This window comes from Saccoglossus kowalevskii, chromosome 3 (assembly GCF_978046115.1).
Source record: "Saccoglossus kowalevskii chromosome 3, keSacKowa6.1, whole genome shotgun sequence".
Classification (NCBI taxonomy): domain Eukaryota; kingdom Metazoa; phylum Hemichordata; class Enteropneusta; family Harrimaniidae; genus Saccoglossus; species Saccoglossus kowalevskii.
Window position 1 is genome coordinate 14,627,187 of NC_140643.1, and position 22,248 is coordinate 14,649,434.

The 22,248-nt window shown below is 36.5% G+C and overlaps 1 long non-coding RNA gene across 1 annotated transcript in view; it reads left to right on the forward strand.

Annotated features, from left to right (window-relative positions):
* Window positions 1-10,596, forward strand: part of LOC146747505 (uncharacterized) — a 31,524-nt gene extending 20,928 nt beyond the window's left edge. The window contains exon 2 of the long non-coding RNA XR_014929037.1: window positions 10,008-10,596. This is a non-coding gene — a long non-coding RNA (uncharacterized LOC146747505). The remainder of the gene's footprint in view (window positions 1-10,007) is intronic.
* The last annotated feature ends 11,652 nt before the right edge of the window (window positions 10,597-22,248 follow it).

Here is a 22,248-nt window from a genome sequence, read left to right on the forward strand (position 1 = left end):
GCGAAGCTATCCACAAGATTGTGGCTGATTGGCTACCCAACATTAACATCTAACAGTATGACCAATCAGAAGGCTTGTTTATTGGCAGTTTTTTTTTTTTCGACGAATCAAATTCGACCTTGTATATATGCCTCGACTAAACTGGGAATGTGTTCAATGCACACACCGTACACTGTGCACACTCCTATCGTTCTATTGACGACTGAAGGTTTAAGGCACTCCATGAATACACACGAAAAAAAAACATCCTAAGAGGAACAAAACTATTTCTGTCACAGACATACCATTCGCATTCGAATTTTCTGGAAATGCAAGTCGTGGGATGATCGCGTAATTCGCGTGACTTCAAATGAAAACTTCATTCTTGCGTGCACTAATATTTGCCATGAGTAGTTGTTTGTTTTATGAAAATTGTCAGAGCTGTGTTTAAATAGACATCGTGTGATTCTCCACTTCTATCAGATTGGGACTTCATTGTAACATTACTCAATACAAATACATGACTTATTAGATTACAATAAATATTTGTTTTTATGAACACAGCTTACGATTACTTGTCTTTATCATTAATCTTCAATACAGAATTGGGCCACGTGGGTCCGAATACTACACGATCTGTATCCATTGCGGAAATATGCAGCTACTCAAAATGTGGCTGATGTTTGAAGCCTCGCTTTCGACAGTTCTACAACATTCAAGTTGCTCAACGTATGCATTAAATGAATATCGATGCAATATATATTAAATTGTTGTTTGGTATTGTATGTTGATAAACAGATTTGATTATAATTCATCGTAAGTTAATCATGTTGATTTTACAGCAAACATAACAGTAGCGGTTTGATGAAAACTAAATCGACATTCTAACCATATTACGCATGAGTAGTAATTATCGCAAGACGATCAATGCACGTGCGTAAGTTTCAATGTTTCCTCACAGTCCCTATTATAGAGGGACTGTGGTTTCCTCAAATGAATACTTCAGTTGTGTGCTGCAAGTAGAACATTAATATTTCATATTATTAGTACGTCTCCACATCATTCAGGCTTGTTCGTAGCTAATGTTGTTACAAACAAAAATTAGTTCGACCCTATGAATCATCGGGCTTGATAGTGTGAACGCTACCGCGTCGTTGGATCGAGCCGAACTTTACTTTGATGACCTGTGACCTTTTGTTATCAACATAGCATAGTTGGTGTCGACAAGTTATGTGATAACACACGCAAGCTCTTATATATAAGTATAACCAGGTCCTGGGGGTATATTACGTTAGAAATGTAGATAGAAGAAAGCTTCTGATTTTAATGCTGCCATTGCCACATGAATCGGCATCAGCTGGCATTACATTTCTTCGGAATTTTCTCTGGGATTTGTGCATATGTCTACAAATACGTTTTCGGTTTCTAAGGTTTTGGCATGCGGTTAATTTTTTTTTCTATGGCCACTTTATTCTTACTTTCCACACACTCAAATGAAATTTGTATAATTTAAATGGGGCAGTAATGGCGAAATAAATAAATTTAACTATGTAAAAGTTAGTTCGTTGCATTCGTCTCTGGTTAAATAAGCCCATTCTAATTGTCGTATATACGCCAAATAACGTAAAAAATGATGGTTTCTGTAGATAAAAAGTATGGATTGTAAAAACAATAGTAGAAACAACCTTTGTACGGAATTTTGTACGGCGTGATTCTCGACTTAAAGGGGAACTAAATAGAGCCTACTTTGGTGTTTGTATTTATCAAGTTATGTATATTGATTATAAATTTGAAAAAAAAAATTAAAAAAATGATTATCTTCAGAGTTATGATGATTTAAATATGAGAAACCATAAACCTGCGAAGGACTTCCGTTTGCGCCATCTTGCCATAAAAAAACGCCCTCATGTGGTATAAACAGGTAAGGTAACAAAGCATGATGACGAAATAGTATCTGATTAAATATAAGCAACTTAGGGAGCCATAGCTGGCTGGACTGGTGAATTGACTTCTAGTCTAGGTTGTTTCGACTTTTACGTTAATGTTATTTACAAGCATATCAACATACAAACATTATGGATGTGCGATTGATCGAGACAGGCATTTTGTTTTGTTTTTTGTCTAACTGTCTAATAAATGCTGTTTCCAGTACTGCACTGTGCGGCGTGCAAATTATTCAAAGTATGGATGCTGGAGTATGCAATCTTGAGTTCCTAGGGTGGTGGTGAAAACATTTTCGTCCATGTATTCACGGGGCTGCACTGGCAAATCATGGGACAAGCCTGAGTGTCACAGGAACACCAAGCAGATTGTTCACAGACTTCCGTGTAATTTGAAATAAAACTTTCATCCGAACAAGGGGCATCGTCGACGATATACTCTCATCACTCACACTGGACTGATCTGAATCTTCACAGTATACCGTACTTCCCTGATCATAAGCCCGGGGGCATGAACACGTAAAGGAAAAGTAAGGGATGAGCTTGTGCCCGAGGACCAACTCAGAAAAAATGATTTTGTTTTGGGGTTAAACACTGTAACCATCTTGCAAACAACGAAAAATTATCCAAAAAAAAAATATTCGTTCACCACGCCGGGCTCGGGAAAAAAATACTTATTTTTGAAAAAAAAATGCGTCATTGATTTGAACGATACTTACAATGAAGAAACAAACATGTTCATAAAAAACACACACATTTTATTACAATACGATTTACATACCGTCTGAATTTACGGTGAAATATATAATGGGTAGGGTCTGTGAGGAAACAGTGGACGAAGGCATTTATCATTATCTTCGTTTTGGTATGTTTTCGATCGTACACAAACTCTCGACGCAAAACAATTTTCCACCATGAGGTTTTTCAGCACGATTTGACCTGGAACAACTTCCTTTGACATAACAGGTCATGTCTTTCATTAACCAATCAAAATGATGTGTCGTAATGATGAAATTTTCCGATTATTGACGATGATTTTTTAGCGCAATGCGGAAGTGAATTACCGCAATGTTAAAATGCGATCTGTAGCACTGATTGCAACGAAAAAAAGATGATTTTCCCCCCTAAAAACTGGCGATTCGCAATTTCCGAGATATAAACGACGGTTAATAGTAACCGTGGGTAAACTGAGTGTGGAGGAAGAATTTAAACACCTTTCTCGGTCGCCAACATGTCTCATCGTTCACCCTAGGCCTTTCATGATAGTCTCAAAGTAAACCATGCCCAATAACCAAGTACACGCCTTGACGATCACATTTTTGGCTTTTCGAAGGCTACTACTCAAAGAAATATGGATTACTCCAGAATTGCAACATCGATGTTTATCTTGAGTAAATGACAGAATAGAAACGATGCGAATCACGTTGAGTACGTTCGCCATGTACTCTGAACTTGAAATTAATGCGAGTTTTCTCATAAAACTAAAAGCATGAACCAAACTAACATGCCAATCACGATTATTATGAAATGAAACACACCTTTTACACGCATATTTTAAAGAATATCGTCGACGCCCAGTAAAAACCAATAAATAAATACCAAGTAAAAAGATAGGGATGGGCTTCATACACAGGAGGGGCTTACGATCGGGGAAGTACGGTACTTTAACGCAATTGGGCTTTCACTCTCAGAATACTGTGTTTCAAACGCATAAGGCTCTAACCCAAGTTTTAAAAAGCACATTGTGCATATAAAATTTGAGTTTATACTAATAGTACACAATGCTTGGCAGCATGAACGGCTATGTACAATGGCGTATACGAATGCGATCAGATACTAAAACGTCATAGCTTTGAAAAGTACCCGGATGTTAAATATGTTCGTTCGTTAATTATTCCCCTCCATGAATGGCCTCCATGGCAAGCACTTCAAATGCCTATCCAAGCTACAGTTATAATTAAAACAAAATTAAACCACTGCAATATTATTTCGAATACAGTTTAGAATATACACAACTATAAATTAAGGCCGCATTTAGGTTTGCTTTAAATTAATTAGGGGGTTCAAACCATAAAGTGATTTCCGCAGTTGCTGAAAAACCAGCTTGATTTAATTATAACCTCCGTCATAGGCATGCCAGCCCAAGGCCAAGCGCAAGATGTCGAAAAGAGCATGTTACAACAATGTGATTTCCTCAAGTAATACGGGTCTCATTTCTATCTCATCACTGGCATCATTAATACATATAAAGGGGGATTATCCTTCCAGTGAAGAGACTCTTCTTACATTATGACGTTAACATTTTTTTGGCGCAATGAATGCGACGGTGTATTTGCGTGCATGACCATGACATGAATCGCTGGTATGCCTAGAAAGTCCACGAGCAAAAACAGCTCGAGACGAACACTAATTATTTGCATTAGTATTTTTGGTTTTGTGATGATCTCGCAAATAGCGTGACTCTTTCAATTCTCATCACGTGAGATCTTCATAGCACACCACTTGTACACACTCTTCTCGTGAATCTTTGACAAAATACTGTGTTCATACAGCTCGGGCCGAAACTCGTTGCAAACAATGAGTCAACGATTTGAAAACTCAGACTTCTTTCCATGCGACTTTTTTATAGGATCCAAAACTAGGCTTAATATAGCGAACCTAAATTCGCCCTTAATTTATAGTTGTGTATATTCTAAACTGTATTCGAAATAATATTGCAGTGGTTTAATTTTGTTTTAATTATAACTGTAGCTTGGATAGGCATTTGAAGTGCTTGCCATGGAGGCCATTCATGGAGGGGAATAATTAACGAACGAACATATTTAACATCCGGGTACTTTTCAATGCTATGACGTTTTAGTATCTGATCGCATTCGTATACGCCATTGTACATAGCCGTTCATGCTGCCAAGCATTGTGTACTATTAGTATAAACTCAAATTTTATATGCACAATGTGCTTTTTAAAACTTGGGTTAGAGCCTTATGCGTTTGAAACACAGTATTCTGAGAGTGAAAGCCCAATTGCGTTAAAGTACCGTACTTCCCCGATCGTAAGCCCCTCCTGTGTATGAAGCCCATCCATATCTTTTTACTTGGTATTTATTTATTGGTTTTTACTGGGCGTCGACGATATTCTTTAAAATATGCGTGTAAAAGGTGTGTTTCATTTCATAATAATCGTGATTGGCATGTTAGTTTGGTTCATGCTTTTAGTTTTATGAGAAAACTCGCATTAATTTCAAGTTCAGAGTACATGGCGAACGTACACAACGTGATTCGCATGGTTTCTATTCTGTCATTTACTCAGGATAAACATCGATGTTGCAATTCTGGAGTAATCCATATTTCTTTGAGTAGTAGCCTTCGAAAAGCCAAAAATGTGATCGTCAAGGCGTGTACCTGGTTATTGGGCATGGTTTACTTTGAGACTATCATGAAAGGCCTAGGGTGAACGATGAGACATGTTGGCGACCGAGAAAGGTGTTTAAATTCTTCCTCCACACTCAGTTTACCCACGGTTACTATTAACCGTCGTTTATATCTCGGAAATTGCGAATCGCCAGTTTTTAGGGGAAAAAATCATCTTTTTTTCGTTGCAATCAGTGCTACAGATCGCATTTTAACATTGCGGTAATTCACTTCCGCATTGCGCTAAAAAATCATCGTCAATAATCGGAAAATTTCATCATTACGACACATCATTTTGATTGGTTAATGAAAGACATGACCTGTTATGTCAAAGGAAGTTGTTCCAGGTCAAATCGTGCTGAAAAACCTCATGGTGGAAAATTGTTTTGCGTCGAGAGTTTGCGTACGATCGAAAACATACCAAAACGAAGATAATGATAAATGCCTTCGTCCACTGTTTCCTCACAGACCCTACCCATTATATATTTCACCGTAAATTCAGACGGTATGTAAATCGTATTGTAATAAAATGTGTGTGTTTTTTATGAACATGTTTGTTTCTTCATTGTAAGTATCGTTCAAATCAATGACGCATTTTTTTTCAAAAATAAGTATTTTTGTCCCGAGCCCGGCGTGGTGAACGAATATTTTTTTTTTTTTTTGGATAATTTTTCGTTGTTTGCAAGATGGTTACAGTGTTTAACCCCAAAACAAAATCATTTTTTCTGAGTTGGTCCTCGGGCACAAGCTCATCCCTTACTTTTCCTTTACGTGTTCATGCCCCCGGGCTTATGATCAGGGAAGTACGGTATACTGTGAAGATTCAGATCAGTCCAGTGTGAGTGATGAGAGTATATCGTCGACGATGCCCCTTGTTCGGATGAAAGTTTTATTTCAAATTACACGGAAGTCTGTGAACAATCTGCTTGGTGTTCCTGTGACACTTGTCCCATGATTTGCCAGTGCAGCCCCGTGAATACATGGACGAAAATGTTTCCACCACCACCCTAGGAACTCAAGATTGCATACTCCAGCATCCATACTTTGAATAATTTGCACGCCGCACAGTGCAGTACTGGAAACAGCATTTATTAGACAGTTAGACAAAAAACAAAACAAAATGCCTGTCTCGATCAATCGCACATCCATAATGTTTGTATGTTGATATGCTTGTAAATAACATTAACGTAAAAGTCGAAACAACCTAGACTAGAAGTCAATTCACCAGTCCAGCCAGCTATGGCTCCCTAAGTTGCTTATATTTAATCAGATACTATTTCGTCATCATGCTTTGTTACCTTACCTGTTTATACCACATGAGGGCGTTTTTTATGGCAAGATGGCGCAAACGGAAGTCCTTCGCAGGTTTATGGTTTCTTATATTTAAATCATCATAACTCTGAAGATAATCATTTTTTTATTTTTTTTTTTTCAAATTTATAATCAATATACATAACTTGATAAATACAAACACCAAAATTGGCTCTATTTAGTTCCCCTTTAAATTTCCGGGGTGTTTTTTTTCTAATTAAATATATATGAAACGGCTAAATGTAATATAATATATTCATGATAATTACTTCAATTTTACAGCAACGACAATTTCATTATTTTTTGCCGAGAATATGCGTTGAATTAAATCTGGTCGAAAATTAACATTTTCTTAACGGAATCAACAATTAATTAAATAGTCAAAATATCGTTACTGGTTTTATTCTGCCAGTAGTTGCACATGTGTATCACTCAGCTATTTTATGTTACATGCTGAAGGGATTGAAACTGAGGCAAACATTGAAATTGCAGGATGTTACATGCACAGAGAAGGTGCCCTGTTAACTTCAAAGAGTTTCTAAAGCACGAGTACGAATTTGTTAAAAACCTACACTGTATTGGCGAGACATGCTTTAGTTTTGTAATTCGTCCTTCAAATAGTTAGTTAACATTTGTTTTGTATGTTTATCTGTGATGTAATTTGTTCTTGGAATATTTGAAATATTTGAATGTTCGATTTTTGTGTGACTTTGGTTACACAGGGACAGTATTCGATTCTCCGCCTTGAGATACACGAGTAGCATCGAAGTTGCCCAGCTTGCGATCACTCGTCACGTGACGTGATTTTATCACTGCCTTCTTGGAGTACAAGTAGTCCAGGGAAAGATGGCAGACAACGAAATCGCTTGGTATTTTTATTTTATTTCATTAATTGTGTTGTAATGCAGAAATTCGCAACAAGCAATATTGTCATGCAAGGTTACTTTCAAATAAATCCTTGCTTTACTTCTCCGCAAATTCCTTTGCAGCCACGGGTCACTACTGCGTCGTCACCCGCGTGACTTCGGGACGGATAAACGAAGGCATATCTGACCATATTCTCGCCATTTCACGTAACCTACCGCCGTTGTGAATTTGCTATCGACATCCCTACGTTATCTCCATACTTCTACAAGCTCGAAAAGATAGTAATTCCCCTGGTTAGAAACAAATGCCGTGTACTTACAATCACTGCCTACAGGGCCAGCTGTCAGATCCAGTTGCTTTTGGTGTCGTGTACGCAACAACAGACACGGGAGAATACAAGGACCGACAACTGCGGAATTGCGTTTGATATAACATATCTTGGGATTTGACTGTGACTTCGAAAGTTTGATGCGCAGGATTACGTACGAAACATTCAGAGCAAGTAACATCACGCTTATATCAAATCAAAACAAATATTTATACGTTAATTGTCTCGATGAACGAATTTCAAAAACGGGTGGAAAATGACTAGTTACACATTTTACGTGGCTGAGAACACGTGGAAAAGATCGCATTACAATAGTCTTTGTATTTTTTTTATTTCGCAGTGTATTTCGGGTATTTCTAGAATTATGCTGTTTTATCAGAATCCTTGCTGGAAACTAGCTCAGTCAATTCCTGGTCTGAAAGAAAGAAAGAAAGAAAACAATAATGCTTGGCGTATTCTACTGCACCTTTTGTCTTGCATATGCACAGACCACGCGATTTGTAAACATGTTGCCTTATTGATGTCATTTTGAAAACAGTTCAACTAGTGTTAACCGGTTTTGTTATTATCAGGGGTCAGTTTAAAATCACATTACTGTGTTTTGACTTGCCAAAGCACAGAATATGAATGAGTTGAGTGGTAATACATTTTGAAGTGATTATGGAATATAAAAACTCATATTAGAAGTTAGATGAAATAGCTTCTTGTGAATGAAGAACATTTTTGATATAGACACGTGCGACCTCGCAATAAGCATGTCGCATCGAGCCTCATACCAAAATGGAATATTGTATGTACATAGAACACGATTTGTACGTATAACGCATTGTCTTAGATGTATAGGCGGAGAAAAAACCAACCAACAAATCAGTTAACTGCAAGAAAAATAAAGAACTGCTTAAGATGACCGAGACAACCGAATACGATCAAGACTGCCAGTACAACCAGCTTAGACGCTGCAATTTGATATTTCGTGGTTTTACAACAGATTGATAATGGGGAAGACTTGTGGCAGGAAACTAAAAATATGCTGCTGAATTCTTTCAAAACTATTGACGTATTGACATTGAAAGAGCTCACCGCTTACTACAGAATGGCAGTTCTCATCCGATTATAGTTATTTCTCAAGATACAAGGATAAGGATCGTATTTTACATTCTGACCAGAAATTGTAGGTCACCGATTCTCGCAATGTTAAGAATGACTCATTTCCGATATAATCTTAGTTAATCGCAGCCGTTGTGTTTTAGTGTACTATCCTCACGTTAGTCAGATTCTCCTAAAAGTCACGGGATGAGTTACCAGTGATGACTTATACCACGAAACAAATGCACAAATTACTTTGCCTTAATTATATCATTTCTTAAACAAGAAGGACTTTATTCAGAGCTTTGGCATACCTACCCTATGACAGCAAATATATATGTGAACGTCTTCAATTGTAGAGCTATCTCAATTAAATTGTATTAATAGATGTTATAGATACTCCGAATAAAAAAGTCACGGTTCGAATCTGGCTTGTCCAACCTTCTCAATAGTTGCGAAAGAACACACACTATCCTCTATAATTCTAAATACAGGCATTTAGCCAAGCTCTAATTTACATATCCACGAAACAAGAATGTCGATACTACTAATATGCGCATGAAACAAACTGTGGTGATTTTATGATTACGGGGCTGGGTATCTCCGCGGGGCTTATGCTACCAATGGTTGATTTTTGAACGAAAAAACAATGATAATATGATTGCGCTGAACAAAATAAGTCAAGATGTGCAAGAAACTTAAATTGTATAAATCCAAGATGGCTACCATTGTGCCACTGAACATACTATAATATGTCTAATCACACTGTTTAATAATGCATCTAATATTATAGCATTAGATGAACTATTATGTGTTACGAACAATTTACACAGCTTCTATTTTGATCAGACAAATGATGCAGTGAAATAATTGCAAGGCGACCAACCAGTTTTACAAACAGGTCATATCGTATTTATCTACACATACGTGCTAGCAGATACAATTAGATACAAGAAAAGGATACGATGAGCTGTATTATAGCTTTACTTCTCGGTAGATCAATGACGTAACAAATGAATTGAGGACACTAATAATCCGTTTCAATCTTCAACAAAATTAGTAACTGAATCTTCATCTTCTTTACAGAAATAATAGGTGACAGTGCCTTGAAGACAAGATTTGTAGCAACCAGTGGAATAAACACCGTGCAAGAGACACCATTGTAAATCTCTAACTTTATGGGATTGTGATGAATTTGTTTTTGCGTATCTGTTAATCGACTTAATTGGCGGAATGGCTGAATGTCTGTGAAGTTTTGGACGGAACTCGACTCAGTGATTTGGAACTAATTACGAGATAACCGTCGCTATTCGGACTACTATTTCTGACAGTTTAGTATTCGTAGTTATTAATGTAGTGAACGATTAATCAAAAGATATGATGTGTTCAGTACTTAGTGTGATTAGTTGAACGTGTGAAGGCCACGCCTTAGAGTCTTAATACTGTTTTGTAATTGGTTAGAGTTTTGAAAATGAATAAAGTTGTTATAGTTGGTCTTGGCGAGTACACGAGGACAGAAGTAGTCCAGTCCAAGAGAGTCTTGGGGCGAGTCCTGACGCAGTCCAGTCTTGGGCTAGTCTTGGGCCAGCTTTACGATAGTCTTGGGGATTTTTCCCCAGGGCGCTGTGTCTTATAGAGTGCTTGTCTGACCGACTAAGACGAGAGTTGAAACGTATTTTGTTGTGTGCGTCTATTTGACTGTAGAGCGTAAGTGACTTTTCCGATCCCGTACCTCAAGGGGACGCGATAATGAGACGAGATGAGATTCCCCCCTGACACGTGTGGAGAACCCCGAGGACGAAGAATTACCCCCTGATAGGACGTTGGCGTTAAATAGCCGTCAGTCATGATTTGTTCGATGCCTATCTCCCAAAGCAAGCATATTTGTCCATGCTTTGTTTCGTATGTCGTTTTAAAATTAACATGTGACAATAGACAATTTATATGTTAATTTTTAAGATGGTTGTATCAGGAATATGAGTCGCATATTTTGTGCCGGGTGTTAGATATTTGTGTAAAAGAGACTGATAGACCCTTTCTAAATGGTAGGAATATACTTTCAGAAGTACACAATCTGGAGTATTAAACAAAGTTAACGGCGCCTTCAGGTTATCAATTTGACTAAGATAGTAACTAGTAAAACACAGACAGGACTGGTTCAAATTAGAGTAACAGTGTATATATTGTAACCGTTACAAAGCAATATCGGATGTCCTCGTAGCCGTACTTTAACAAAGTAATAATGCGAATTTAACGTGTTTTAGTTGTGTTTTAGCCTCATTGCGAGTTGAGTGTTGTTATAGTGCACGTGTATTACATTACTTTTCTTGTACAGAAAGTTGTGCTTTTCACTCAAGTCATGTGGGAACAACTAAGTCCCCAAAAAACATTTCTCTGCTGGTAGGAACATAAAAAAAAAACTAGTAAACGAATACTGTTTAGAAAAGGTACTAGTTAATGCTGAACAAAATCGTCCGCTATCAAAGGTTTACCGCCTGTCATAACAACAGCAACAAGCCGAAAGGTAGTATTACTGAATATACTTGATAGAATGATATTCACACCCAAACGATTTACAAGTTTTATAAAGATAATCAGCTTGGTCCAAAGCGACTATTCCCCGTGGCAAGATATGGATATTGGAACAAACTATGAAGCCCTGAAATACATTAAGCTGATTATGGTCTATGGTGTCAATAGGTGTTGTATTTAGCCTGATAGTTAGAGCTTTAGTAAGTAACATGTGGTTAGGGAGAAACAAGAAAATGAATACTGAGCGCCAACAAAAGTTTGATAATTGGTCATCTCTAGGTGAGGCGAGGAGGATATCGTATAAAACACCGTTACACAGATACCAAAAGTATTTATAGATATCACTGCCAAGCAGCCAACCAAGTGACTTCTAGTAATTTCATTATTATTGATGTCATTCGAAGAAAAACTGTTTAAAAACAGTTAAAACATTCTAAACTAAATTCCCATCGGTAGAAACATAAACAATGTGAATTAAGTTACCCGTCAATATAAAAATGATTATGTATAAACGATCGGGAATAACGTCATTGACACGTATCACTTTGACGTTGTTGTTCGGTTTTTAAAAAATGGCTACACCCGCCGATTGTGAATTCGTATGTGACACGGCAATGGGCGACCTCCACACAACTTGCCACTGTGTCTCGTCAGTTTGTACAGTGTACGTAGATTACCTGTGTGAAGTAATAATTGATCAATTCAAGATAATAAAACAGTTGGTATCTCTTCAACGAGCCATGTTACCCATACACATTCCATGTAACAGCAAAAATGCAATTATTATAAAAAATAATTATCCAGTAATAATATTCATTCAAATGAGTAATTATGTCTATCTCAGTTGAGTAGAAAAACTTTTATTTTTTAATTGTCATTTTAGTAACCGACAAATACCATCCCTCTTATTTCCTCTTTCACAATTCTCGACCAAAAGTTCATTGGCAATTATTGTTTTTCTAACCCTATTCGCAATGTTTGAAGCCCCCCCCGTTAGGTACGTGCCTTTATTTTGATTGGATTGTGAATGAGTAATAGAAGTGTTATCATTATCAAAGGTAGAGATCTTATTTTCAGATCAGTTACGTATAACGTTTCTAATTCGTACTGCACTTGCGTGCGTGGGACATGGAGGCAGCCATAGCACCGACTGCTTCTTCACAGGAACACCTCACCAACACTTCAATGTGGCGGTTACTTTAATTGTGAATGGCGTACCTTCCCATGGTCAAAGATTCTACCATCCAATTGCTCTACGCTCTCTATAGCATTGGAAAAGTTACTTCCCATCCAACATATCTGCTCAATTTGGGGGGGGGGTGGTAAACGTGCATGTATGTCATTGTTACTGTTATAACAGAAACTAATATTGTTATTGATAATGCTTTACTTTGTCTACAGATCCAACAGTTTCACTAGGACACATCAGGGATAACAAGACAAATATCCAACACCAAAGATCACATCAAGCATATACACACTCATCTTCTGTAGAAAGCCTGGAACAGCTGGCCAAGTATCACTGCCACAATGAAGTTACTCAGCGAGACACGTCACAAGGACTTGTCAAACCGGACTTTACCAGATACTACAGATAATAATATGAGAACACAATGCTTCCTTCCGCAATCATCTTCCCGACCATAACCTGCTAAAAAGATGCCCTCCGTCGCTCACAGCCACTTCTACAAGTTGATCACTATGACTTAAGATGTGGTCAAAAATTACAATTGCCTTCCGGGGTTTCTTCGTGTAAGTGAATTCAGTGAGCAACTGCTACAATACCATAAGCGATAAGTGATAGCTTGTAGAGTGCGTTCACCGGGATCCAAGATTGGTTAATTAAATGCTTTGGCTGATGACAAAGCAACGCCTATCAAATCTACCCACAACAATTCTGCAGGACGTGCCAGAATTATCTGGCAGAAAGTGACATTGAGGCTTTTCATTGACATTGTGTTGTTTGAACACTAAACTCCTATACACTCGTACATCATTGATTCAAATAAGGGATTGTACGACCGGTAAGGAATGTATGCAACTAGTAATGAATGTATGCAATCTTAGGCCTTTGTTTGATAGACGTGAATGCAGTTTGCTAGTCTGTCCCATCCCTCTCACGGAAAGACACAGCGTGGACATCAGTTTTATTCTTGAAGAACGAAAGGGTGGGTGACAGCATAAAGTTATTTGTTGTCTGTTCCCCAGATTGGAAGATAATGTGTCGCATGCATGTCTGTTTGGAGCATGTTGATGTAGTGGCACTTAATGATGTCGTGATATGCTCTCGTGTATGTATATAATGCTTGAATACACACACAGATCACAGATCACAGATGTTTATTTTGGTTGTCATGTCCCTTGTGCGATAAATTGAAACTAAATTTGGTGCATCTCCAGACACAACTATCTAGCTCTGACTTGTATATAACTTGGTCTGTGGGGTGACAAAACAGGATTATCTTCATTCCTATGTACACAATTGGGATCACGTAGAACAATGCCTAAACAAGTATTTATACTATCATTCTACTCAGTGAAACCGTATAGAAGTTGGCAGCACATCCCCAGAATGTTATATATTTCTGAACACTCTGCCAGCAAGTGAGTGAGTTAGATAATAATTGTTCTGTACCGATCGAGTAAAATAGCTGTGATTTTTTCAGTATATCACCTACGCTCATGATCATGTCACGGCACTGCTACAAATAGGTGATTTTCCGTTCAACTGCGAGATCTCGCGACTTGCGTGGAAGACGCACGCCGAACTTCTGTCACAGAAAACGAATGATTTGATTTTGAACTCGAATTTCTTTATTTCGTAGCTCACATCGAAAGACCGACCTTTGACAGGAGAATATTGCGTTCGAATACTCTTATTTCATAGAAATTGACCATCATCAAATGTGTACAGCACATTGTTAAGTATGGAAATATCCCTCAAAATATTTAGCATTTTTCGAATCCCACGCGATGTTTGTCGCCACTACGACGTTATGACCTTTGTTTTTCCTGTTTTTACGTACGACTTTTAACATTTCACATCTTTTCAATTTTTTTACCTGTGAAAATATACATGTGATAAATATCTAATCTCTGTCTATATATATATATCAGCAAATACAAGTGATTACTCTCAGAATAGAATGATTTATCGCCTATAGCAACCAACTTGGTAATCGCTCGTGTCTTCTAACGTCAATGAATTATATCATCACCAGATTATATAACAGTATATATATATATATCAAGTGGTTTAAACCTAAAAATACTCGTATTATACCATTGGTTATATTTAGCAAATTCACTTTTCGATTTTTAGACGTTTCATAAGTAAGTAAATCTTTATTGCTATCGTATCCCATTTGAAAGTCATGTACATGTAATAGAAAACAAATGATTTTAAGGCAGCTAGTACAGTATAACTGAAGTTATTGTTTAATTTTTTGCTCTCTAAGCATAAAACAAGTAAAAATGTGTTTTGAAATGTCTTTAATTATGTGATCGTTTTTATTATTTAAAACGTTTATTAATGTCTCTCCGTGCATTTTATGTTTAGTAAAATGGCTTGGTCTTTCTTTATCATATAGCTGGCACGTGAACAGGGAATGTTTATCATCTTCAATTTCCCCAAGATCACAAACAGAGCATTTTTTATCAGATATGGATATGTTTTTGTATCTGCCTGATTCGATCTGTAAACGGTTTAGTCATTGCAGCACGATTTTAATTATATGGAGGTATTTCTCAAAAGAAAAATCAGTTTTTATTTCTCTAAATGTTCTCAATTTGTTTTTTGTTTTTTTGATGCATCGCCCATACATTCTTTACTTTTTTCTGGAATTTCATTTTAAGTTTTTCTGTAATGTCTTCAATAACAGCATTGCTGCATTTAATTCGATATTACTCAAATTTAAGTTTTCCAAAATCTTTTTCACACCAGATACCCTATTTTGAGTACCAGAGTCATGCATTTTTATACCAAGCTTGTATGCTTCACTTACTAATGTATTTTTAGGCATTTCCTGAACCCCCATCCAATATTTTAAAATCTTTTTTGTACCCTGTAATGTAAGAGGGTACCTCCCTGATTCAATTAAACATGGCAAGTTTGAGGCTCTGCTGTTTACCTTCAATAAAAACTTGCAGAATTTGGTATGGAGTTTTTTAATGGGGGTTGTCAAATTCCAAAGCTGTTTTTTGTGTGCAATAATATCACGAGATCATATTTCAGTGCAGTATAGGAGAGTTGATCTAACTACTGCATCGAACATCTTCAAGTGAATTCTGAGTGGAGTACAAGTTGCCGGAAATAACATCTGATTAATTTTGAAGCAGGCCTTAAAAGCTTTGTTTTTAGGTCTACCTGGGCTTTGTATAATTTACCTGTTGTATTTAAATTTGTTCCAAGGTAAGTGTATGATGTCACCTTTTCAAGTGCATCCTGGTTTATATAAAATTGATATTTGTCTAGGCGTCTGCCTGCTTTGTTAAATATGATTGTTTTAGATTATGTAATGTTAATGACCAACTTCCATTTGTGGCAGTATAATTGCAGGGAATTATATATTATATTAGTTCGAGAGAACTTTTAAATTATTTATTTTCAAGATTGACATACCACGGATGTAGCTCCAAGTTTGATGTTCCCAGTGTGCCGTGGTCACTAACTCTCACGTAAATAGCTTCTAAAGAGCGTAAATATTCCAGATAACGAATAATTAATTTGACATTTTTGTAGTGCGAGAAATATAGTGAATATACATTTCAAGTTCAACAATATAAGATGATTTGTTTTCCCACTACATATTCACTCTTCTTTCGACAGCTCCTGAAAACGAGTTTATGCAAGTCTTCCAGCCCTATTATGAAACGAACATCATTGATAATGTAATATATACAAAACAAGTTAAATCGTTCAATCTGAAACACAATTCCGGGTAAAATCAAGCAAAATACCTATCCTGAATATTTGTTTCGATATTATATAACCAAATTAGAATAATCCTGTGAAATCGAACGATCTTGCCATAGAAACGCGATTTAATTATTGAAATGCAGACCACATTCAGCGGCCGCCACCGATATATACAATACTTATAACGAATTCTATCGTTCGAAATTGGAAATTCCCATGGCTTCCAAATCGCACTTACCCTACCAACTGAATCCGTTACTACGACGACCACGAAACATCCGTTTTTAGCAGTTACTGATCGTAAATCTAGATCACCATGGTATTATTAGTGTGCTGGTGCAAAGGGTTGAAGAACATTTTTGTCAATATTTAACTACACTTAAAACGAAATTGAATCACGGTGGAGACTGTTATCTGGTCGTGAAAAATACCAAGACGTGCACTCCGAGGGAAAAAGAGGATAACAAACAACCACAGTATGCATACGTTAACAAAATACAATTAAAAAAATATACGGTGATATATGAAAAAGCTAATTTTCCTAAATTTCTTGTCACAAATTGTGATTGACCCTTTAAGCCGCGTCGAGGGCGCATTATCTCGTGCGGCATTATATTGACCATATAGGAATAAATATACACACAAATATGCGTTAGTCTAAACTAAAAAAAATGTTTTAATCGCTTACAATATTTTTTTTTAAATATTTTAATTGAGACTTTGTTAACATTTGGGTTTACATTAAGCGATAATTTCACGCGTATAAATCAAACATTATGAAAAAGTAATCAAGTTATACATAATTTTAAACAGACACAGCATTATTGTTCGAATGATGTACGTACTGATAACAACATTATTATAGACATACGTATGCATGACTCATATTTGCCTGTAGACATTCGATGTGAAGTAACAACGTCTGGACAATTAGAAGTGATGATGACGAGATAGTACGATGTGACTAATCACACCGCTGGTAAAAATAAATTGTGCATAATCGATTACTTCTCTTTGGGTGGTAACCATGGCAATTGTCAATGGCGGAGGCACACTGGTGTCAAATTCCAATTGTTGGAATTAGAGACAAAATAACTATTTAATGATTTGTGATAGATTACACTGCAGATTATTATGAAGACTCTCATAGATATACAACAGACGTGAAGTTTTGTCAAGATAGCCAACCACACTTTGCTTCACTACTTGGTTCATATTTTCTAGTCAGAATCCATCCTGTTTTCTGCCCTGATCCTTTATCTTTATTGTTGCATTTGTTCACGTCTTTAATCATCACCGATTGCAATTTCTCAAATCGTGTTTCATTATAATACAGTATGATTTGGTGATGCGCATTCTAGCCAAGGTACGTTATTTTGAACAGTGCGTACAGCCATCAAAATGAATGAGTCGAGTATTACTTTATGTTAACCGTATGACTTTATGTCGTAGCATATGAACCACCTTAAACAAAAGATTATATAGCAAGAACAAATGAAATTTCTTAAAAGGTAGTTGGTTATCACATTAATTGAACAGAACGGAAAGAGTCACTGAGAAACGGAATACTGAAGGCCGCTTTCATTACTGAGAATATTGTGCACAGTTAAATTGGTTTATCCTGACATCATTATTAAGTATGTTGTTCTTTCTTCCACAGTGGTTAAAATGACAGAGATTCTGAATAGACCAATTTAACGCGGGAAGTCGTATGAAGGCTGCTTTTTTTCAAATTAAACGATGCTCTACGGGAAATTGAATCACAGTATCTCGGTGACGAATGTATGCAAATTAATGCCACGTGTTGTCTGCTCAAGCAAATGACCATTATTCCACAAGTAATTTAAGCAGGAAAGACTATCACATTGCGTTGTGCAATGTCGTATGGTTGACATGGTCTGAGAAAATTAAAATGTCTGATTGTTGGTGAAAACACCTTTGTTTAAATCAACAGATATGAACATTATAATCCAAGGACCGACGACTACGTAGTATTCTTAATGTTGAATACTGTAGAATACTTTATTTTTGCTTGGAATTTATTTTCGCTATTTTCGCTGAAGTAATGATTCCGTGAAAATAAAATCAAGTGAATATATTTGTTTCCTATATTTCACATTAAACTCATCAAAAATCAGTGAAAATGAATTCCATACAAAATGCCCAAAAAGCCTTTTCAGTGAAAATTAATTTCAGTGAAAATAAAGTATTCCACAGTATACGTTATTTACTTATCTGTATGCAAACAAATAACCCAAATTGGGAAGTGAGAATATGGACTATGTTTCCAGATTTACTGGCAGAAACAACCAAAGTTAGTTATATTAAACAGTAATACGGTTATGACTGCGCTTGGCGGGGTTGTATCGACATTGTGTATATGGAGCCGCTTCACACGAGTCGAAGACAATTGTAATGCGACCCAAACAACAAGAGATCCCACCAAGCGACGATATTGACCGAAAGCCGATTATCATATGACAATAGCAGATTGTTTTTCAAAACTTAAATAAATTAATATTAATAGCATTTTTTTAGTGGTACTTTTATTTATCGTTTTTTTTTAGTTTTTAATGTACTTCAATTATGCGACTTGAGGTTTCGGTTTGTCATGCTCAGTGGCAGCGAAATCATCGCTATTTAAACCAAATGCAGGATTATTGAATTGATATGGCTTTATTCAGGGCATTGGAAGTACAACAATACTTACACAAACTATATATAGTAAGTTTTGAAACTGTAATGAACCGATTCATCCATGGAATGTGTTTAACGTACAATCGACGAGTAAACCAGCACAGTTATACTAATACTAAATTTAACATCTGACTTGTTTGTTATTTTAGTACTGAATACAAAATTATTGTAATTCAAAAGTTTGAAATTAATCCTTGGTTAATTCGAGTTTACGGAATGTGTTGAAGTGTTGTTCGCCGGTACATGCTCCCAGGTATATCCCAGGTATATCTCTGAAAATTGGTCAACAACAAATAAAATAAACCACGACCAAATTTAATTCAAAAACGAAGTAAGTTGCTCTGGGCAATATCATCAATATGATAAGTGTCTTATCATTTTTGAGAGTTTTCTGAACTCGAGGTATCGTATATAACAGCGGGGTGACGTTGCTTTCTTACGGTGAAAATCACCGATGGAACCTGATCGCTGGATACGTTCGCATTAAATCATCGCGCGGCCAAAGAGTGATGTCCTTCGAGACTCGTATGTATTCTCCGTTGATTTCAGTTGATTAAATGTCGTAACTGGATTTGACGATTTTTCTTGCATGATTTGACGGTCGTTGCTCAGGATATTCGACATCTCACGCTGCGATGCGATGTCGTAATTATTTACGCTCTGCCCTTGTTTGTGACCCGATAACTGCTGCAGTTGAGTGATGCTGGTAAACGTAATCTGGGGTTGTTTTTCCCCTCACTATTGCTATCTTTTCCATCATATTCTACACCGTGTACTTCAAAACTCACCCACATCGTAATACTGAGCTTGGTGTTTGTAGTTTGTTTTGATTGCAAGTCACTATTGAATTGAGTTCACGCTATGACGTTGACACAGAATATTGGGACGTTCACCCAGAATATTTTGACGTTCACCGTGCCATGGGCAGTGATAAATCCATATTAATCATCACTTAATAGAACAATATTTGACCTTTTTTGAACAGATGTAGTTATAAATGTATACATTTGGGTAAATTAATTAAAAGTATTTGTCTACAATTTTGTCTACAGTTGTCTACAGTTGTCTACGTGTCTACATTTTATGTATGCCATGAACCAATCTGTTAAAGGTGTTCTCTTAAAAATAAAAATGTAAAATGTTGAGTAAGATTGCTCGAGAATATTGAGATAATAAACTGGTATAAGTAAACCGTAGACCACGTAAACGATAAAATGTTATTGTTCATATAATAAATTTTTGCTGATTTCGTTTATTTCGTAAATTAATTAATAAAAAGCGCCTATTTGTATATATTTACAGTGAAGGTGTATAGAAGGGTATATGTGTTTACATTTTGCGCGCGTGCGCAGTGACTAGTTGGCACTAATCGTTCGCATCCGACGATAAAATATTGGGATTAAGTGTTCGTTGCTGTTTTATACACATGTACATGTCCTGATTTATGCAACGTTCTCACAGTAGTTGGTGAGTTCGTGCTGAACCCGGTACGACATTTTGAGTCAAGCATACCCATGCCAATTGACAACAATGTAAATTAATATTCAGATTAAGCCAATGAGATTATAATGCAATACACTATTGAGCATAATGATGACTTGCAAAGTGCCCTTATCATTTATAATGATTAGGTCAGTCAAGTGGAAGTTATTCTCTTTAATCTTGAAGTTGAACATTAAAACGATATGTTATTCTACAAATATTTCAACCAGACAGATCGTCTCATGAAACCCTAAAAAAACGAAGATGGCTTGAAAGTCCTGATAATACCCTACATTTTGTATCACTGTTTTCTAAGACTCCCAATAACTTAAATTCAAATAACACTACTGCATTAGCTTATTTCAGATCGCTAATATCGTGATCAAATTGATTTATCCACTCCTACGAATGAAAACAAAAGATAATATTCGCTGTCAATTAACATTTATAGTACGCATGCGTATGTCAGGGCATTTTACTTATTGGCAAATAAATATCTCATCTCAGCCAGGTGCGAATTAAATTAGTTTTGTCTTCAGGGAGATGTCATTACTGAGCCTGGCCTTAGAACTATAAACCGATAATTCGTAAGTGTGTGATGGAAATACATTCGGCGCTAGTCGTTGGACATTGGCATTTCTAATGGAGCGTAGATTTGTGATTTATTTCCTTCAGGTACCTTTTTTGTGACACACTCGCCGTTTCAAACTGATCTCTCTAATGCACGCAGGTGTGCACTAATGAAATGGGCGGGGTTTGTTTTTACCTATATAGAATAAAAAAACTAGTCCCATCACAGCTCCACTTATTAAACATTTTCCGATGTCAAATTCAGTTTGGTCTTCAAAGAAAGCGACATCGTCTGAAGCAGAAATTGAGATCATATTGATCTCCAGGGGAGATCCCACCCTCCATTAGAACTAAAGGTAAAACTCGAAATAACATAAACACAGAAGCAGTTGCGCACTCAGCTGTTGGCTATTTCACCTAACGTTACGCATATCCCGGGGCGTATCTCACCTCTATGGTGACGAACGTTTCCTTTTCCATTTGTAGTTCCGGCAAAAATGAAATGAAACTCACACACTCATTACAATATTAATTTCCTCTCATTCTAATATAACGTGACTCTTGTATGCATGTCCTTGAATATTTGAAACTCAAAAAATAATTCAGTTTAAATATTGTAAGTTAATATACCATCGTATTGAACTTGACATAAATGTAATACTCTAGGCCGTAAACGTGTAGAAAAGCGATTCTACAAAAAACTAAACTGAACGAATACAATTTGTCAAATGCCTCTAACAGTGTCTAAAATAAATTAACCGACCATAGGGAATCGATTCCTTCTGGAATATCACCAAGCGAGTTCATCACTTTGAATATAATAGTTCACCTGTCACGTATTAATTATGTGCTAATGAGTATATCTTAAATGTTATGTATATTTCTCTGTTTGAGACTGTGGTTGCGATTACCTTGTCCCCTGTATAACCTTTAGTCTAAATTATAGATATTTCGCTTCTTGCATTTACAGCAAATGGGTTTAAAACCCTATTGTGTAATTCGCCCCGGTGGGATAGTATTAACTATTTGCAATCGGAGTTCGCTCTTTCCAAATATTAAATCGCACAAGTGGGAATTACACCGCTTGTTACTGTAGTCTACTTCACTATAATTAAACTCTTCAATTAT